Source organism: Ambystoma mexicanum, chromosome 12 (genome assembly GCF_040938575.1).
Source record: "Ambystoma mexicanum isolate Mex_15411 chromosome 12, UKY_AmexF1_1, whole genome shotgun sequence".
Lineage (NCBI taxonomy): Eukaryota > Metazoa > Chordata > Amphibia > Caudata > Ambystomatidae > Ambystoma > Ambystoma mexicanum.
This window is the reverse complement of record NC_090936.1, coordinates 293608928-293629370: the sequence shown is the minus strand read 5'-3', so window position 1 is coordinate 293629370 and position 20443 is coordinate 293608928. Positions and strand designations below refer to the sequence as shown.

Here is a 20443-nt window from a genome sequence, read left to right as displayed (position 1 = left end):
AAGAAAAAAATCAGTTTCAGTTTCATCTCTGAACTGTCTTTCTACTAATAACCAATCACTGGTCTCTGGGTCATACTGCCCGCAGCCAATGACTGCCCTCTACCTAAGCCCCTCCTCTGGCAGCCATCTTCAGATTTTTACCGCACGTTCAAGTATTGGGAGTCCTCGTGCTTAGCTCTCAAGCTTTTACTGCGTGTTGCATTTTTTCAAAGAGTTTACTCAAATGTTTCGGTCAATTTGAGCCTTAAGCTCCACCGATTCATCTTCCGATTAACGAGGACCCGTTTCGGAATTTTCTACGCCCCTCAAGGGCGATTTTTCAAACAATTTCACTTCACTCCAAAAGGAAGACTGTACTCTCAGTCCCGCTGTTGGACGACATCTGGGACGAGGGATTATCCCTTCTGAAGAACCTGTCCACGGCCCCTGCGAAGAGAGACCGGTACGAGAAGTAGTATCGGGTCCTCTCGCCGGCAGCGACGACCATTAAGGCAGCCAGCGCTCTCGCTATCGTGACCCGCTACGATAGGGAGCTGTGGTTTAAAGTCACCCCCATCCTGGACTTCCTCCCGGACAACAAGAGAGCGGAGGACCTCGAAATCCTGCATGAGGGCGAGGTGGCTTCTGATCACGCCATCACGGTAGCCACGGACATCTCTGACACCGGTTTTCACCAGATGGGCAACAGTGTTTGCCTTAGCCGGCGTGGTTGGCTCAGGGCAACCGACTTCCGTCAGGATGTACAGACCAGGGTACTGGACATGCCCTTAGATGGGAACAATCTGTTCGGCAGGGCAGTTGATGAGTCACTGCACACCATCAAGGCAGACACCGAGACGGCAGTGCCCTGGGCACGCTACATCAGCGGACCTCTGGAGGCAAGTCCCAAGGTGCCTCCAAAGGATTCGGCGGCAGCTCTTCGTCATACCACCAGGCGGCCCGTTATTCGTCGCAAGAAGCCTGCAGAGGCTGTAACAAGGCTGGTGGACTTTGTCGCCGTCGCCAAGGGGCCCAAGGGGGCATGGCCTCGGCGAAGCAGAACTGAACCGGCATTGACTTCGGGCCCCACCCGAGCAACCCGGTGGGAGGCTGGCTGGCGAAACTCGTCAGCCTGTGGGAATCCATCTCCGCTGACAGTTGGGTGCTGGATGTGCTGGCCCACGGCCACACTCTGGAGTTCCAAAGGAAGTGCCCAGACTTTCCACCGGTGGCCAGGAAAGAGAACCACATCCCACTTCTGGAGGTATGAGCGATGCTGGCAAAAAGTGTGATAGAACTCTTCCCGAAGAGGCTCTGGGGCTCCGGAGATTACTTGCGGTACTTCCTCATCCGAAAGAAGACCGGCGGCTGGCGGCCTATCCTGGACCTCTGCTGCCTCAACAGGTACATAAAATCCCAAAAATTCTAGATGGTCACCCTTCAGCACGTGCTGGGACAGCTGGAAGAAAGGGACTTCCTGTCATCGCTGGACCTGGAGGATGCTTACTTCCACATCCCCATACACAAAGGTCATCAGAAGTTTCTACGCTTCGTGGTCCAGGGGCGGCACTATCAGTTCAGGGCACTGCCCTTCGGTTTGAAGTCGGCACCAAGGGTCTTCACCAAGTGCCTCACACCTATGGTGGTGTTGCTGCCCCTGCAGGGGATCCACGTCTACCCCTGTCTGGATGATTGGCTCATCCGAGCGAAGTCAAGGGAACTTGCTGTCGATCACACAGCGAGGACCGTCCGCCTGCTCACGGAACTGGGGTTCTCAATGAACTTTGCGAAGTCCTGCTTGGTGCCATTGCAGCACGCCCTATTCCTAGGGGCCAGGCTCAACACGGTGGCGCAGCTAACTTCACCGTCGAAGGAGAGATTAAAAGCCATCCTGGGCAAGGTACAACGGCTGTTGACCGTGGAAGTAGCCAGGGTGAGGTCCATCAAGTCCCTGCTCGGCATGATGTCGTTATGCATCTACCTCGTGCGTCAAGGAGTTGGTCGAGCCAATCTTGTACTTCTTCGTCGAAGAAGGCGAAGAAGAGACACCATAGGTCTCCCTCTTCCTCTGATTCCTCTACAGAGGTTATCAGATCTCCAACAAAAAATGATTCCCGTAGAAAATGGGAGGCTTTCAAAAGCTCTATGTTGCGTATCTTCGAGAATGCGGCCTCAACCCCCTCAAAGGAGTCATGTAAAGACCATGCCCCTGTTCTGTTAATTAACTTCTGTTAATTGTTTTTGGGCAAGACTTCTGTTACTATTTCTAGGCACTAAAAAAGACCAAGGGGGAGGGGCGCATTAATAGAAGACAGTTATTTAAATATAAGGTGTATTAGCTGAATGAATTTGTAAATATTAAAGCTTATGCAGTTCTTAGCACATGGCTCAAAAGTACTCTTCCCTCCCTTCCTGGAAAAAATGCAGCTTGTGCTCAAAAATAGACTACAGGCACCAATGTGGCTCTCTGCTAGCACTGGCCAGCATGTAACTTAAGAGCTGTTTCCTGCACACCAAAAAACCCAGTTAGTCTGGGGCTCATGCACACAATGCAGAATTATGTTAAAACGAGGTTTTAAAGGGAATTACTGGATCAGTCAAAAATATGAGAATATGGGTGTAGTGTGGAGATTATGGCAGGAAGGTGCGTTTATGTACAAGTGTTCATAATATAGCAAAATGATTAAAAATGAAGCAACAATGTATTTTTTCATAGGCTTTCATTATGTTAAGTAGGCTGTCCCAAACAGAACCAGAAGGAAGACTGCAGCATCCCTTTTAAGGAAGGACATTTTTGGATGAGCTATACCAGGATCCACTAACCAAGCTGAACAGTATATACGCCCCCTGCTTGGCATCAATCTCCAGGACCTGGGAGCGGTTGAGGGACAGAATATACTGCTCTGGAGCACAGTCATTTGACCTTCCTCATTTCTGTACAGATTAAATGTGTTATCTTTTGCAAGATAGACTCTTGGCCTTAATTCCCTAGAGGGGTGCAGTCATTCAGGTGTAAGCATAATTAAGATACAAACTTAGAATTAGGGGTAGCCTTACAGGGACTCTCTTTCATTGGTGACCCCAACGTGATCTCATTCTTCCCCTGTACTTTTCAAAGCCCAGGCCTAGTCACCAGGAAGGAGACACGCCCCAGCTACAGAGAACGGTCCCCCAAATAAAAAAACACGTGTATCCTGAGCAGTTTTAGTAGGAGCCATTTTAAAAGAAATCCTCTCCGCTCACTGAAGCAGGGTGTGGCTCCAGAGAGAAAGACAGGCCAGCTTCGTAACAGAGGATACTCGAGTGAACATGTGAGTATACTCTTGGAAAAGATAACAAGGGGACATGTATGTATGAATGATAAGTATGGTGTGCAAGGTCAATTGAGTAGATTGGATAGGATTTCAGGTGATGTGTTAAAAAGTACATTGGATAGGAGGTGAGTTATGTATTGAAATGGTCACATATTTTTGTTTTTCTACTTTTTATAATGGAAGAAGGGAACCTCAGCTTATAAGGACTGGTAAGTAAGGGATCCTCAGCCATAATAGGTTGAGAAGGTAGTACCAGGCATTATTCTTCTATGACGATGGAAGCAATGGTATCCTCAGCATATTAAAAAAAGCTGGGAAGGTGGTATTACAAAAGATATAAGGAAAAAGAGTAGTGGCTCGGTATAAAGGAATGGGATATTATTTTTGTATATATTCTCTTGCTGTCTTTTGTGATAAAAAAGGAAGGAAGGAAGGTGGATGAGTCGCGGTGTGTGTGGGTGAAATCAAAAAGTGAAAAAATAGGGGGGTCAGGGGGAAAAAGTGGGCTGATCTGTATTTTTGAAGCAAGTGCAGTATAGCAGTAGGGTCTAAGTGAAGCATTAGGGATGCGCGCAACATTATGGAGGAAGAAACCCCAATAAAACACATGCATGGGGTCCTGCCACTGTATTGTGACAGAATAAATAAGTACCTTAAACAATGGATAGTAGAAACAAAGAAAGGGGGGATGTCCTGCTCCTGGCCAGAGCAGGGCTCCCATAACAAAAAGATGCTAGAAAAAATGTCCATCTTTTTAGCAGCAAAATATAAAGGCAGGAAATTCCAAAAAAGAAAAGAGGTTCTAGATCTCTGTCAGTTGTTTGAGGATATGAAAGATAAGGAAGGTGAAAAAGAGATCCAATGTAAATGGATATACCCCGTAACGCCTAAACCTGCAGTAGGGTATACAAACCCCGGTCTATAAGCCTCCAGTAGTAGAGAAAGTGTCAACAAGATTAGCAACTGGGGGGGTGGTACTCAAGAGCTTTTGCACCTCCACCTCCATATAACCCATCCACGAGCCCGGACATGCCCGTAGCATTGGTGTACCTAGGGTCCACAAGTAGATATAGACAGCGAGTTAAGAGCGTTGCGGGAAAGGTTAGTCAGGTTACAAGAAACTGAAGAAGCATCACCAGAAATAAGGGTACCGGTACAGAAAACAGGGGATTGGAAGTCAGTAGATTTTTTGTTTAGATTCAACCCTGGGGCAATAAGAAATGTTTGTGTTGAAAAAGATGATGGGGAAAGCATATGGATGGTCCTGGGACACCAAGTGGAACAAGTAAGGGAAAATGAAGATCAAGGTGGTAGAGATAATGAATAGGCAGGGCAAGAAGGAGATCAAGGAGAAGAGACGCCGAGAAACCTGTCCCCGCCACAGTGAGGTAGTGAGGAGGGATAGACCAAGAAATAGACCAGATTTAATGGTGGTAGTTCAAGATCAGAAGAATAACAAAATAGATAGGCAGATGACTCTTATACATAAAGGAGTAGGGATAACGCAGTATGTGCCATGGCCTCAAATGGACAAAAATAATTTGATTAAAGCTCTCCCCCAGCTTACAGCCGGTGCCAGGAAATGGATTTAAGAATTTGAAAAGCAAACAGCAGGGGTACCTTTAGCACTAGGAGACTTTAAAAGTTTACTGGTCTCCATAGTTGGGGACCAGGCTGGGGACATATGGGTAAGGGCTGGGTACCCTACAGTAAATCTGGCAGATAATGAACATGATGGGGCAGCCTTTAATGAGGTAAGGGCAAGGGTATGGGATGCCCTACGAAGGATGTACCCAGATACCCTGACTTACATTCTTTAATGTAGTGCACAATGGGTGATGATGAGGACCCAGTTAAGTTACAGGAAATGTGGAGAGTTGAGACAGAAGGGCAATGGGACCATTCAGTACCATTTTTCTATTTTCTTGTAAAGAGGGGACTACCACACGAGGTCCAGAAGGCACTAGATACAATTGTGGGAATTGAAGCAAAAGGGTGGGAAGAGATACAAAGTATAATAGTCCACCTTTGTAAGAGAATCAAGGAGCAGGACAGGTAGACAGCCCGGAAGCGGCAAGCGGATGAGTCAAAACTAATGGAATAGAAACTAAATAAGGTTGTCGTCCAAGCACCAGTGACGACACCGGTTCAGGGGGAAATGAAAGGAGACACTCAACAAATTGTGAATGCCACAATTGTGGCACTATGGGGTGAAGGAGGACAGGGACAATGGGGTGGGGGTTGACAGTACCCCAACCCACAATGGCAGTATGAGGGAGCACTAAGGGGAAGAGGAGGATTTTGAGGAGCAAGAGTAGGTGGCTTTGGGAGGATAGGGCCCCGGGGAGGAGGATTGGGAACATCACAGTGCTGGTATTGTGCGAGATGGGGGCATTTTGCAAGAGAATGCAGGAACAGGCATGGGCTAGGATTCAATTATGGGCCATTACCTTCAGGACAGGGACCCAAGGGCCTCAAGGAATGGGACAGCAGCAATTTGGGTGAGGGGGTCAAAATCAATTTCCTAATGGGGCTGACAGGCAAGGGCAACGTGGGCAACAACTATAGCAGGGTGAGGGAACACAATTTAACAGGATGGAAGAGGGGGAACAGGTACCCCAGTCCAAGGAGTCACAATGGCGGGGGCCAGACCTTTTCCATTCCCTGGGACAAATACATATTCTGACTAGGACAGCCCACAGAGAGCACTTACGTGTCCAAACCTATTGACAAAGGCACACCCTGAAGAGGAGTTCCTGGTGGAGGCAGAAATAGGAAACAGGCAATTTATATTTATGGTAGATTCAGGTGCAACTAAATCATGCATCATGGAGGGGAATTTTCCATGATCAGGTAAAACTCTCGACACACAGGGATTCTCTGAGGCTATTTCTACGGTTCCATGCACGGAGGAGCTGGATATAAAAGTGGGAGGAAAGGTAGTACGAGCCCCTTTTTTTTATTCAGAGAGTTCCTCTTTTAACTTGTTGGGAAAGGATCTGCTCAGTAAACTAAATATAACTATAGCATTCACAGATCAAGCGGTAGTGTGTTCCACTCCATTGATGTGTGTAGCTCGAGCAATGGTAAACAATACAATGTCAAGGGAGGCAGCAGTCTGTGGGATACCTGTGGTCCCAGACACATTTGTCAATGGTATCAAGGTATTAGCAAAAGCAGTGCCTCAAATTGCGACAAAATGTTGGTGAGTGCCCACAGATTTTATTTTTCGACCCATGGTGCCACCCGAGTTGGTGGCAGGAACAATATTGTCATTAGATCTGCCAGGACTAGTAGTGTCAGACAAAAGCGTAGTCCTGATTGGAACAGACCAGGACGGGTGCAAGTGGCGCACAGTTTTATGTATAGACCCGACAGTAAAATTGAAGGAAATGACAGATGGAGTTGTTTGAGGACAGTGAGCAAAATGGGGAGATCATTTTGGAAATCTGCATCCCCTGTGATGTGATATGGTGCAGTATAGGAAGGTTCAGTGCCCCCCTGATGGCAGTGGTGGCTCTGTCTTTATTTTTTTAGGAGGACATGCGATATGTGCCAGCACAATTATGGACTGTTAATCCACATGATGTTGGGTTACTGAGAGCTGTGACCCCAGTACAGATTACATTGTAGTCAGGAGCAGTACTCCCGAGGATGCGGCAGTACCCGTTGTCAAGGGTAGCAGAAGAAAGGATAAAAGGCACTATTCAGGCTCTATTAGAGAAAGGGATCATTGTGTCATCCACATCCCCATGTAATACGGCCATATACCCAGTGAAGAAAGCAACAGTTGGTAGTTGGAGGATGATCCAGGATCTACGTCCTCCTTAATGACGTGGTGCAGAAGTTGTTTCCGGTAGTCCCAAATCCGGCAACAATCCTATGTAGCATTCCTCAAACAACGACATACTTCACAGTGGTGGATCTAAAGAATGCATTTTTCTCAATACCCCTTCACCCTGGTTCATGGTATCTCACTGCATTTACACACGGTCAACGGCGCTTTGAGCTCAAGGGTACTGTGAAAGTCCAAATATTTTCAATACTGCATGCTTACTTGAAAAATACTCGTGTGCCTAGCACAATCATCCAGTATGTGGATGATCTGCTGGTATGCAGTGAAAATGAACAACAGTGTAGGAGGGATTCTGTTGCATTATTGCAATTGTTGGCTTACAAAGGGTACAAGGCAGATAAAAAGAAGCTACAATATTGCCAACAAGAGGTACTATACTTGGCTGTTTGAAGAATTGATTAAAGCCTTATTATGGCCCTCTGCCCTCTGCTGTGGCAGTTGTCAAATGTGCAGCCCATACTAATGCCACTGATGAAATCTCTAAGGGCAACGCGGGTGCAGACCAGGCAGCCAAGTTGGCAGCCTATCTCCCAGATACAATGTTAACAGAATGTACAGGGACCACCCCTACAGAGAGCGAGACAACAGTTACATACACAGCATTGCCTATATCATAGATTATAGAGTTGCAAGGGAAAGCGCCAGAGGGGGAAAAGGAGCTATGGTTGCGGATGGGATGCAAACAGTCTCCCACTGATTTATTGTGGAGACAGAAGAGCTCTGGGAAGGTGGTGAAGCCCCAAGAATTACTCTCTGTGGCATTTGAGCAACTCCATTTCCCCTCCCACAGCTCCAAACAAAATATTTTGGCAGATATTCAGGACTGGTTTGTGCCAAACCTCCAGGAGAGCAACACATTGTCTGACATGCCAAAGTTTCAGCACAGGGATGAAATTGCGGACATTAAGAGGTATATTACCTCACCCTATAGGGCCATTCCGTGAACTGCATATAGATAATGCAGATATGGGGGACAAGTGCAATGGATATAGGTACCTTATTGTGGTGGTTTGCCCCTTTTCAAGGTGGGTCGAGGCAGGACCATGTGCGCACCCAGATGCAAAGTGTGCAGCACGGTTCCTAGTCAGAGAGGTGTTTCCATGATGGGGCGTGTGCGAAGTATTGAGATCAGATAATGGCACACATTTCTTTAATACACTATTTCAGCATGTTGCCGGGTTATTAGGCATAAAACATCGAATGTGCTCAATTTACCACCCTCAGGCTAATGGCATTGTGGAGAGGATCAATGGGCTTTTGAAGAGTAAACTGTCAAAATTGTGTTCCACGTTGAAGAAAAACTGGGTGCATGGTTTGCCCTTGGCCCTCTTCAGTTTACGCACACAGCCTAGTAAGGACCACCATTTGACACCACATGAAATAGTCACAGGCAAGCGCATGCAGACCCCCATATCCCCCGTGAGGAAAGCGTCAGATGTACATCAAGCAGCGACAGTACTAGGAGAAGAATTTACGGAATTTTTAACAGCACTAAAACTTGATATCAAATCTATCTCTCGACAGATTGCGCCACCCAGGAGCGAAGGACAGGACACACTGGAAGGGTCAGCAACTGCAAATATATCTGCCACAGCTGGACCATTATTACCTGGGGAGCTGATCTACGTCAAAGGTTTTGTGCATAGATGGAACAATCCAAGATTTCAAGGACCCTATGAGGTGGTGTTCTGTACTCCCCTTGCCGTCCATGGGAAGGAGTTAAAATATTGGGTGCATCTCTCTGATGTCCGAAGAGCACCTGAGATAAAGCAAAGCTCGATAAGGATCTAGTCACAGAAGAACACAATTTGAATGACATTTCTTTCTTTTTTTAATAAGTGATCCATGCCAGGGTGGTGTGCAGAGGCACAAGCCTGATTTTTTTCCTTTTTCTTTCGTTTTCAATTTTTTTCTTTTCTATTCTTTTTATTTTTACATTTTTTTTCTTTTTCTTTTTGTTTTTTTTTCTTCAATTGGAAGGTCCAGAACCCGGTCGGCACTAGTGGGAAAAGGGTCTCTTCTCCCTCTCTCCCTGCTCTCTTTCTCTCATCTTCTCTCTCTCACTTTCTCTCTCTCATTCTCTTCTTCTCTTTCTCTCTCCCCTTCTCTTTTCTCTTTCCCTTTCTCTCTTCTTCTGTCTTTCTCTCCTTCTCTTTCTCTAATTCTTTCTCTTCTCTTTCTCTCTCCTCTTCTCTTCTCCCCTTCTCTTTCTCTCTTTCCCTTTCTCTCCTTCTCTTTCTTTTTCCCTTTCTTTTTCTTTGATAACCTTTTTTCTCCTCTCCAGGAATAAGCAAGGATGCCTGACCAACGTATTCCAACCTCTGAGCTATGTTAAATTGCATTTATTCTAGAACTTATGTAGTGTGTCTTTTTAGTAATCCAGACTCCTCCAATAGCTGGTACTCCGATATGCGCACGGCAGGAAGGAATGTAATCAATGCAAGCTGGTACGTATGTGCACTTATCCCGCACGCATCAGGGGCTCCTAAGGTTTTAGTTCCACATCCAGGCCCAATTACAGAGGCACAATGCCAGGTTCATCTTGCACTATGTAGGATAAAGGACACATTCCAGACACACAAAGTGCAGTTAAGGAGCATTGATCTAGACCCAGAGTTATGAAATGGCAACACGAAATACCGCCATTGTCTACAAGTACCATATTTTTCCTTGGGAGGTTACTCACATGTCAACAACAAATGGCAGTGCACCACAGTGACGTGCCCGGCAGATGGACTGATCGAGTACTGCGGAGAAGTAATAGCCCAAGTAGAGACTATGTGTGCGCAAATATGGTCCCAATACATCACAAGGCTGACATGGATTGCAACAATGCAGAACACAGTGCAAATACATAAGACACATGAATTATGAACTTTGTTTCAGAAATGAAGGAACAGTTCCTGTTGGTGCAAACACACAGTACAACCACACTCTTGTGATCCCTGATATGATGAAAGGTACGGCAGCGATGACGGAATACTACTGGGTTTGTGGCCGACAAGCCTACTTGCACCCCCCACCCTCTTGGAAGGGCAAGTGTTCATTGGCCACCCTGCACTCAGTGTTACTAGTAATCCTGGAAGAACACCTGAAGGGAGAAGAAATTCCTGTCAAGGTGCCAACATCCACTCCGGCACCACAGTCAGACAAGAATTTGGTATGCTGTCAGAAAAAGGACGATTTCAACAGCGGGGAAGAAAGAAGGGATCAAACTATGTCTCAAAGGACTCTTCCACACTGCTCAGAGGAATACCTGACGAGTATCAGTTTTTTAGCTCAGCAGAGACTTTCTTTTCATCTCTTTTGGCTCCTGGGGTACAAGCAGCGGCTAACGCCAAGTGGGTTCAGATCATCCGATGGGAGCTAGTCCAGCTGGCCAGTGACACAGAGAATGGGTTCAATGCCATCAAAGTAGAGCTTCGTGCATTAAGACTCATGACGATGCATAATCGATACATGTTGGATCTACTGACAGCCATAGAAGGAGGATTGTGTAAAAAATTGGGAAGCTGCTGCTGCACTTTTACACCCCCGGAGGATGCTGAGAATGGGTCACTAGCCCACGTCATTGAGGCGGTGCACAATCTAGGTGTTCAAATGAAGAAAAACGGTGGAGTTCAGAACATGAATTGGCTATCGCTTGCCTTTGATTGGGTCCCGTCATGGCTGGGGGAGCAGTAGAAATACTGGTGCCTGTGATCGTATTCTTCTTGGTCCTCTTCTGCACGTTCCAACTGGTTATCCGATGTGTTCATATAGTCCCCAATAGTGCAAAGATGATGGAATCAATTGGAGGATCTAAAACACCTTACCATACAATAACCAGCAAAACTCAGACTAATATTTCTGGGATTGTAGGCATGTCGGGTGGGGATGAGTTTGTTACTGTAGAAATAATGAAAGGGGGAATGTTGGAAAGGAGCTAGCGCCTTTCTTCATTTCAAGTGCTTTAGAATTAGGCAAGACTTCTGTTAATTGTTTTTTGGCAAGACTTCTGTTACTATTTCTAGGCACTACAAAAGACCAGGGGGAGGGCGCATTAATAGAAGACAGTTATATAAATATAAGGTGTATTAGCTGAATGAATTTGTAAATGTTAAAGCTTATGCAGTTCTTAGCACATGACTCAAAAATACTCCCCTCCCTTCCCAGAAAGAATGCAGCTTGTGCTCAAAAATAGACTACAGGCACCACTGTGGCGCTCTGCTAGCGCTGGCCAGCACGTAAATTAGCAGCTGTTTGCTGTACATAAAAAAACAGTCTGGGGCTCAAGCACACAATGCAGAATTATGTTGAAACAAGGTTTTAAAGGGAATTACTGGATCAGTCAAAAATATGAGAATATGGGTGATGTGTGGAGATTATGGCGGGAAGGTGTGTTTATGTACAAGTGTTCATAATATAACAAAATGATGAAAAATGAAGCGATAATGTATTTTTATATAGAGTAGCATTATGTTAAGTAGGCTGTTCCAAATGGAGCCAGAAGGAAGACTGCAGCATCCCTTTTAAGGAAGAAGGACATTTTTGGATGAGCTATACCAGGATCCAGTAACCAAGCTGAACAGTATATAAGCCCCCTGCTTGGCATCGGTCTGCAGGACCTGGGAGCGGCTGAGGTACAGAATATACCGCTCTGGAGCAGAGTCCTTTGCCCTTCCTCACTTCTGTACATATCTATATTTTGCAAGATAGACTCTTGGCCTTAATTCCCTAGAGTGGTGCATTCATTCTGGTGTAAGCATAATTAGGATCAAACTTAGAATGAGGGGAACCCTTACAGGTACTCCCTTTCAATGTTAAAGACTACCAAGGGAGAGCCAAGTGTAAAATCGTCGAGGGTATCGTCTAGAGAACGTAGTCTTTCTCCGATACCTCCAAAAAAGAGGAAAACGACGAGTAAAGCCTATTGGTGCATAAATCGAAGGCAACGCCGGGCAAGACCGCGTTAGTGTTGAAACCTTCGTCGCCACCATTGTCGAAGCCAGTGTCAACGTCTTCGACGTCATAGACGCCATTGTAAAAAAAAACATTGATTCCTTTAGCGTCATCAACGCCATTGTCGATGCCTTCGAAGGTCACTTCGACCTTTTCCCGAAAACTCTGCCTAATACAGAAAAGGCTTCTAAACCCATGCCAAAGAAAGACTTTATGGAACGGAAAATGCTCCTGAGGAGCTTATTGACCAGGAATCTAAAATAACTGATCTGTGTGATTGCCTACAATCAGCTAGTGGCAAAGACACTTTGCCAGAGCTAGAATTTGGCAGACCTGAGCATGCGGATTCGGCATACAGGAATATCATGAATAGAGTCATTGAATTCATGGAGCAGGAATTCCCCTACCTATGAACGAGACACCATGACTGATATCCTGAGTCAGGGTTCTCAAAAGGACCCAGTTTTACCATTTCATGCAGCCCTTCAAAGGAAGGTTATGTCTAACTGAGAAACGCCAGAATCTGGACCTGCTCTAAACAGGAATCTTGCCAGAAAATATAGGCCTTCTAGCACTGATCCAGACGGTATCTAGTCAATCCATCGAAAACAATTCCATTGAATGCTATACCATTGAATTATAAGCATCGAAAAGCATTTCCATCGAAATGCCTTTCGATTGACTATAATTCAATGGTATATTTGAAACTAGGGTTAGGGGTGAGGATGAGGGGTGGGGGTTAGGGGTTAGGGTTTGGGCTAGGGTTAGATTAGGGGTTAGGTTAGGGTTGGGGCTAGGGTTAGATTAAGGGTTAGATTAGGGTTGGGGCTAGGGTTAGATTAAGGGTTAGATTCGGGTTATGGTTAGATTAAGGATTAGGTTAGGGTTGGGGCTAGGGTTAGATTAAGGGTTAGATTAGGGTCAGGGTTTGGGCCTAGGGTTAGATTAAGGGTTAGATTAGGGTTAGATTAGGGTTAAGGGGGTGGGAGGGAGAACCCCCCAATATACAAAAAAAATTAAACGTTACAAGGAGCTGGCCAGTGCCGAAATTTCAGCACTGAACAGCTCCATGTAACATGTTAACGTTACAAAAAAATGCATTGAAATTCTATCTTTTACATATAAAAGTGCTTTTCCATTGAAACCAGTCCATTTATAATTTTGTTGGACTGGTTTCGATGGAAATGCACTTTTACATGTAAAAGCTAGCCTGTCGATGCTTTGCTAAACAATGCTTTTTTTCCCCATGGTGTGGCATTTCAATGCTTTTTTTTCCGATGCAATTACTAGGAATCATCCAGACTTTTAAACTAAGCACCCTACACCTAAAAGCTTAGTAGTTCAGGCAGTTACATCGAGCAGGCAGTCTGCTTACCCATCTATTCCCCCGGTGTCATGACCCCTATCCCTGACCCCCTCAGTTGCAACAGCCCCCTGACAGAGGTGAGTTTACAGCCCCCCACAGTGACTCCAAAGGGCTTAAGAACTCATCAACAGCAGACCTGGAGACAGTCCTGGCGCCTTTGACGCCAGGCTCATTATCAAGAATAAGGCAAGCCCACTTTGGGCCTTAATCCAACATGGAGGCCCTTCCTGCAGCTCAGTTCCATGAACTAAGCATGCAGGCTAGTGTTTTGGGTATGGTGAAATCTTCAGGTGTGGCTGGCTATATAAGCCATGCCCGAACTGGGAATCACGCTTCGCGTTATTCTGCACTCCTGCAGCGTAACGCTCACTGTGTCCAGCCCCAGCCCAGCTGCTTCTCCGGCAGCTTGAATCTGCAGCATCACCCCTGGATTCCACCTGCATCCTGCAAGAACAAGAACAGCATTATCAAGAAAAACTTACTGTGAGTAGCAGCTCCAACCTCCATCCGCGCATCAGTCCGCGCTCAGTGGCTCACCCATCTCCAGAGCACTCCGTGGCCTGCAGAACAAGGACAGCATTAGCGAGGAACAATTACCTGCGAGTAACAGCTTCTTCATCCCTCCGCGCTCGGTGGCTTCAACATCTCCGAAGTGCTCTGCAACCTGCAAAGTAAAGGACAACATTAACAGCGGGTTGTAACATTGCACTGCGCTAATCTGTAACGGTGGCTGAAAAAACACACAAAACACCATTAACCACATACCTGCATACCCGGTCACCGAACAAACTGCTTTCCGGATCATCAGTGCACTGTCTCCTGCATGAAAGAGAGAAAGAAATAGAGGTTAGCAAACTGGCTCACGTTGTGCAGGGCCGCGCTTCGCGCTAAACTACATACCTCAGCCTTAACCATCTGGCGCTGCGGCTCTGTGACAGCAACAATCTCTGTGAAGACAGAGACATTAAGAGCAAAGAAGGGAAAAAGAACACCGAAAAGCACAGGGAACGAAAGGAAGACAGGAGAAGGAACAAAGACTAAAAACACTCACCTGAGCACATTAAACGGGTAGGTGTCACAGCCGGACTGGACCCGACACAAGGGCACAGGACCAGTGAAGTAACTAGGACCTCAGAACACCCTCAACTACCACACGCCCCTGCACTGAGACGCAGGACGGAGAGCTTCACGCACAAGAAAATAAGGTGAGGCATAACACTAAGGGAAGGGACTTGGTCAGTGGGAGGTGGGAACACCCATCACAGGCTCAGTATCTAAAACCCCATTCTCCTGTCATAGGACCTGTCCACCAGCCAACATACAACCAAGCAGAAAGGGGTCCAGGACGGCGCACAGCCTCCATCCAGCATCGTGTCGCGTCCCCGTGGATATCAGGTGAGCGTAAAACCCGGATAGGGACGACAAGATGGTTGATGCCTGGGCTCGAAAGATTAACTCTTCGGGCAGTGTGGCCTTGAAATCGGCCAATGTTACCTGTGCCCTTTCGAGGTTTACTCACACCCTGTGGGACTGTGTTAGCATGGCGGCTCAACACATTCCAGAAGGAGAGGAAAGAGGCGGGTACCTGGCTTTAGTGAAAGATGGAAAGGAGGCAATGGGGGAGGGTCTTGACAGTATCAGCAGGTCCATGGCTTCTAGAACTGTACTACACACGTTTGCGTGGTTGAGAAAGCCAGGCTTTGCACTGGATGTGCAGGGTAGACTACTCAATATGCTCTTTTACGGCTTGAGGTTGTTCGGGAGCAAGGCGGATGAGAGTCTGGAGCATCTGCATACTTCCAAGGTGGTGGCTAAATCACTTACCACCTCCATAAATCAGCCTCAACAACAACCCTATTCAGGCTCATCTTCCTGGAGGGGTCGTCCTTTTTCTTTCTATTCCTCATTTGGAAGGGGAGAGGACAGGCTGGACAAAGGGGACAAAAAAGATTCCCTCATGGTGGACGAGGGTGGGGTACTAGAACAGCCCCAGCAGCAGCAACTGTACCCTCATCCGCTGCTGCAGCCACCTCTAAGTTACTCTGAAGCCTTGACCCACAAGACCCCAGCGGGAGGCAGAATCTCTCAGCATCTGAACGAATGGCGGGGCATTACTTCAGATGCTTGGGCACTGGAAACAGTAGCCCAAGGTTACTGCCTTCCCTTTCAGAAAAGGCATCAGGATCATCAAGCGGGAAACAACTCGACCAAAAGTGCAGATCCACTTCTTGTGCAGGAAATCCTTTCTCTGCTAGAGAAAGGTGCAATAGAACATGTACCTGTAGCGGAGAGGAACAAGGGTTGGTATTCCCCCTTCTTTCTCTCCCCAAAGAAGGACGGAGGAGTGAGACCCATCTTGGACTTAAGAAATTTGAACAAATTCCTCAGAAAGGACAAGTTCAAGATGGTAACCCATTCTCAGATCCTTCAGGCTCTCCAACTCCAAGACTGGTTGCTATCATTGGACCTTTAGGATGCTTAATTTCATGTGCCAATCAATCTCAATCATAGGAAGTACCTGAGGTTTGCGGTTGACGGTTCTCATCAGTTTCGAGTTCTGCCATTCGGGCTGACCTCTGCCCGAGGGTTTTCACCAAGCTGATGGTGGTAGTGACAGCAAGTCTCAGAAGAGGGGGGGATTCACCACTGGACTACTGGTTGATCGGGGCTGGTTCACCCGAGCAAGCCCAGGAACATCTCAGTATCACCTGCCACTTCCTACACAGTCTGGGCTTCTCCCTCAATTACAAGAAGTCCCATATGATACCATTTCCAAGACTCCAGTTCATCAGAGCGGTCTTGGATACTTCCTCGGGAAAAGTCCCGCCTCCCGAGGTGAGAGCTCAACACATTCAGCATATGGTAACAAGATTCCAGAATGCCCAACATCTTCCGGCCTTTGATTTTTTGAGGTTGCTCAGACTAATGGCATCCTGCATTTTCCTGGTGCCAGAGGCCCGATTGAGAATGAGATCCCTTCAATGGCCTCTCGGGACTCAGTGGTACCAATTTTCAGGGAATATGTCGGATCTTCTGCAGAGTTGCTGAAGACCTAACTTGGTGGGCTTGCGAGGATAACATTCTCAAGGAATTATCTTTTTGGCAACCATGGCCGGAGATAACAGTAGTAACGGACACCTCACTCACAGGGTGGGAGCCCACACCAACGAACTGACAATCAGCAGTCGTTTGTCTCCAGCGGAGTCTAAACTACACATCAACCTTTTGGAGCTGAGGGCAATCATACTAGCGCTGAAGGCCTTTCTGCCCTCTGTACGGGGAAAGAATGTCCTGATAATGATAGACAACACTGTGGCCATGTACTACCTCAACAAGAGAGGAGACGTAGGGTCACTACCACTGTGTAGAGAGGCAATGCAGCTCTGGTTCTGGGCAGTACAAAAAGGAATCTCTCTGTCTGCAGTTCATCTAGCCGGAGAGCAGAACACGGCAGCGGACGCTCTGGCAGGCAGAGCATAGTCTCCCACGAGTGGGAACTAGCTCAGGAAGTCCTTCAAGAGATCTTCACCCTTTGGGGAACCCCTCAAGTGGATCTGTTCATGATTGAGATCAATCGGAAGTGCAATCAGTATTGCTCAAGGGAATTTCCTCCAAGAGGAGCTCTAGGAGACACGTTCGTAGTGGACTGGGAATTTCCACTCCTATACACATTTCCTCCAGTCCCCGTGATTCCTCACGTAATCAGGAGGTTGAGAAAGTTCAGGAAAACCATGATCCTAATTGCTCCGGATTGGGCCAGGAGGACGTGGTACCCGGACCTTCTGGACATGTCCATCTGCCCTCCAATACGTCTTCCACAAAGAGAGGCTCTTCTCTCGCAATAGGAAGGTCGGGTTCTCTATCCAGAGGTCAAGACACTCAGCCTTCACGCTTGGTTTCTGAGATATAAGGATTGGGAGCTCCCGGAAGATGCAATGGAGATTTTGCTTTCGGCCAGCAACTAAATCCTTGTAACGATGTCGCTGGAATAAATTCAGTAATTGGTGCAAGGATAAGAATGTGGATCCATTCCTATGTAACACACCTAAAGTGATTTATTTCCTGTTGGATTTGGCCAATCTGGGGCTCCAGATTGGAACGTCAAATGGATACCTGGCTGTGCTTTCCATTTTTAAGCTCTACTCTGGAGAGGTCTCTTATTTCAAGATACCATTAATTGTGCAATTTCTAAAGGGTCTCACTAACGTGTACCCTCCAGTCCCATTTTATGTCCCTGTTTACGATTTAAATGGGGTTTTGAAATTTCTAAAATGCATTCCCTTTGAGCCATTACATTCATGCCCTTTAAGGCTCCTTACATTAAAAACCGTTCTACTAGTGCCTCTAACATCAGCCCGCAGGGTGAGAGAGTTACAGGCTCTCTTGTAGAACTCCTTATACTGTCTTTCATGGGGATAAAGTCAAACCATAATTCCTGCCTAAGGTAGTCTCTGATTTCTATTTGTCTCAAATGTTTACTCTGCCAACTTTTTATCCTCCCCCCTCATGCAGGTAAGGCGGAGGAAAGACTTCACAGGCTAGACCCAAAAAGGGCTCTAAACTTTTATATATCAAGACTTGCCAAATTTCAACAACATGACCAACTCTTTATTGGGTATACTGGCCACAAATTGGACCTGGCAGTAACCAAACAGACTATATCCAGATTGATAATTTTAGCAATTGGAGAATGTCATAGACTGGCAGGTAAAGAACCTCCAGAGGGGCTAAGAGCTCATTCCACTAGGGGCATAGCAACTTCTGCGGCTTTGCAAAGGCGGGTCGCGGTAAATGATATCTGTGCAGCGGCCACCTGGTCGTCTATGCATACATTTGTAAAACATTACTGTTTGGACTTAACGTCGTCTCAAGGAGGTCTTTTTGCAAAGGCTGTTCTTCATACAGTCCATGACTAATTTAAATTGGTACTCCCTCCTCCAAATTGTCACTGCTTTGGGAACCTATTAAAATGAAGGAATACGTGGGAGGACACAATCCATTCGAAGAACAAGTTACTTACCCCTGGTAACGTTCTTTCCACTGGATGTTCCTCCCAGGTATTTCTCATTGCCCCTCCCAGCCTACCCTGCTGTACAATTTACGTGATTTACACTCTGCGTTTTCTGAGAGCTTTCGGTCTTGGGGTACGCCTATTCAATCCCTCGATTGATGGGAACGAAAAAACAGAACTGAAGCCAACAGGCGCGGCTAGAGCTATTTATACTGCTGATGACGTGGACGCTCTATGGCGACCATCGAGGGACATCGATGCAACAACATCAAGCACAGCTCCCTCTGGCAGGAATTTGTTTTTCCGAAGCAGCAAAGCTGACTATACGTATATCAAAGATGAGGAATACGTGGGAGGAACATCCAGTCGAAAGAATGTTACCAGGGGTAAGTAACTTGTTTTTCTGATCATGATTATGATACAATAATTTTTTTGTATACTAAGATGGCGTTATTGAGGGTATTCCCTGAAAATAACAGGAAAAGAAATGCTGAAGGCGTGTTTATTGCGCATTCGGGTTGGATAAACATTTCCGAATACCATAATGCTGAACAAAGTGAGCAGGGGGTGTCTCCTGCTCCACTTGTTAAGCATTAGGGGTTTAGAGGTTGCGGGGGTGACCCCCGCTTTCATAACATGGAAAGTGGGGGGAATAAAGGAAAAATAGGGGGGGCAGAAGTGGCCCTGTGGTGGAAGTTCCAACCCACAATTGGGCGAGGGAAGTGATGTTGCAGGGACAAGGCCACGGGGATGGGAAGAATGTAAGCGTATCGTGTGCACATTTAGCGGTGGGGGAATGCGGGCAAGGGGGATTGATGTGATTACTGTGTGCCGCCGTTTTCAAATTAGGAATTTCCAAGTCACCATTTTGCGTGGCGCAGTAATCATGTAGAACCGTTACTGAGACATTGATATCAAATGAAGAAAACTGCTCCGCTTGGGGGAATGAAAAGTGTTAGCATGTTAAGCCATGTTGTCATTTTTGCTGGGAATAAATAATTGTACTATTTTATTACCAACTGTGGTGAGTTACAAGAACTCCCCATCGTATTTTGTGTAGAGGGCGAGCCACTCGGAACTGGGACGGTCCAGCCGTTACCCGATTTGCCTCTCAGAAGGTGGAAGGAATGGGATCCTGCAGTCTTGTTCCCCCACCTAGGTTATTATTGCACCCACACATGCCACAGGTTCCTACTTAACATGACACCAGAGTAATAGGAGCAAGTGTCTCTTTACACCCCCTACCTCGGATAACTAGATGTTGTCTCTTGTAAAAAGCTAAGTTACATCCAAATATATCTTTCCTGTATCACCCCCACCGTAGTTCATCCCCCAGAATCAGACAAACCGGTTTCCTAGCCTTTCGCCACATCCTTAGGGAACGCAAACAGGAAGCTTGTGTATCAAGAAAGAGGCTGCTAGTGATCCAGACCCAGTCAGATGCCGCTGCTGGCCAAAGAGCACTGTAAAGAGGGTAGTGATGTTCTGACCTTTGGCTATAGTTGTCGGGTGGGAAATCTAATTAAGGATTAGGCAAGTTACTCACTATTTTTGTCACTGAATACACAGGGACCTTGCTAACTGGATGGATGTAATGCTCACCTTGGCCAACCTGCAGCAGCTGATCTCCTAAGAATTACATCAGAATTCCTACAGGACAGGGGACCAGAGGCTGAAAGACAGGTGGACATAGATACGGTACAGCGCCAAGGGCCCTTAAGATTATGGAGAGTGCGCCTGGCTAATCCATGGAAGGAGGTTGTCCAGAATATCCAGAGCAAACTTATGTCTGAATGTGACAGTCCCTCAATGAGGGGGGTCAGAATACCCATTCGAGCCAATGACTGGGAAAGTGGAAGGTGCGAAACCAATGGTCTGGCAAACACTTGACAGGCTGATGTGGAGCCTTTATGAGGGAGGCTCAGGCAAGGATCCACAGAACGTGATACCTTGCAGAGGTCTTTAGTGATCTAGTG

General features: G+C 46.6%; 1 protein-coding gene across 7 annotated transcripts in view; it reads left to right on the top strand.

Moving 5' to 3' along the window:
- Positions 1 to 20443, top strand: part of C2CD5 (C2 calcium dependent domain containing 5) — a 2654621-nt gene that overhangs the window by 1558682 nt on the left and 1075496 nt on the right. The gene's annotated exons all lie outside the window — the stretch shown is intronic.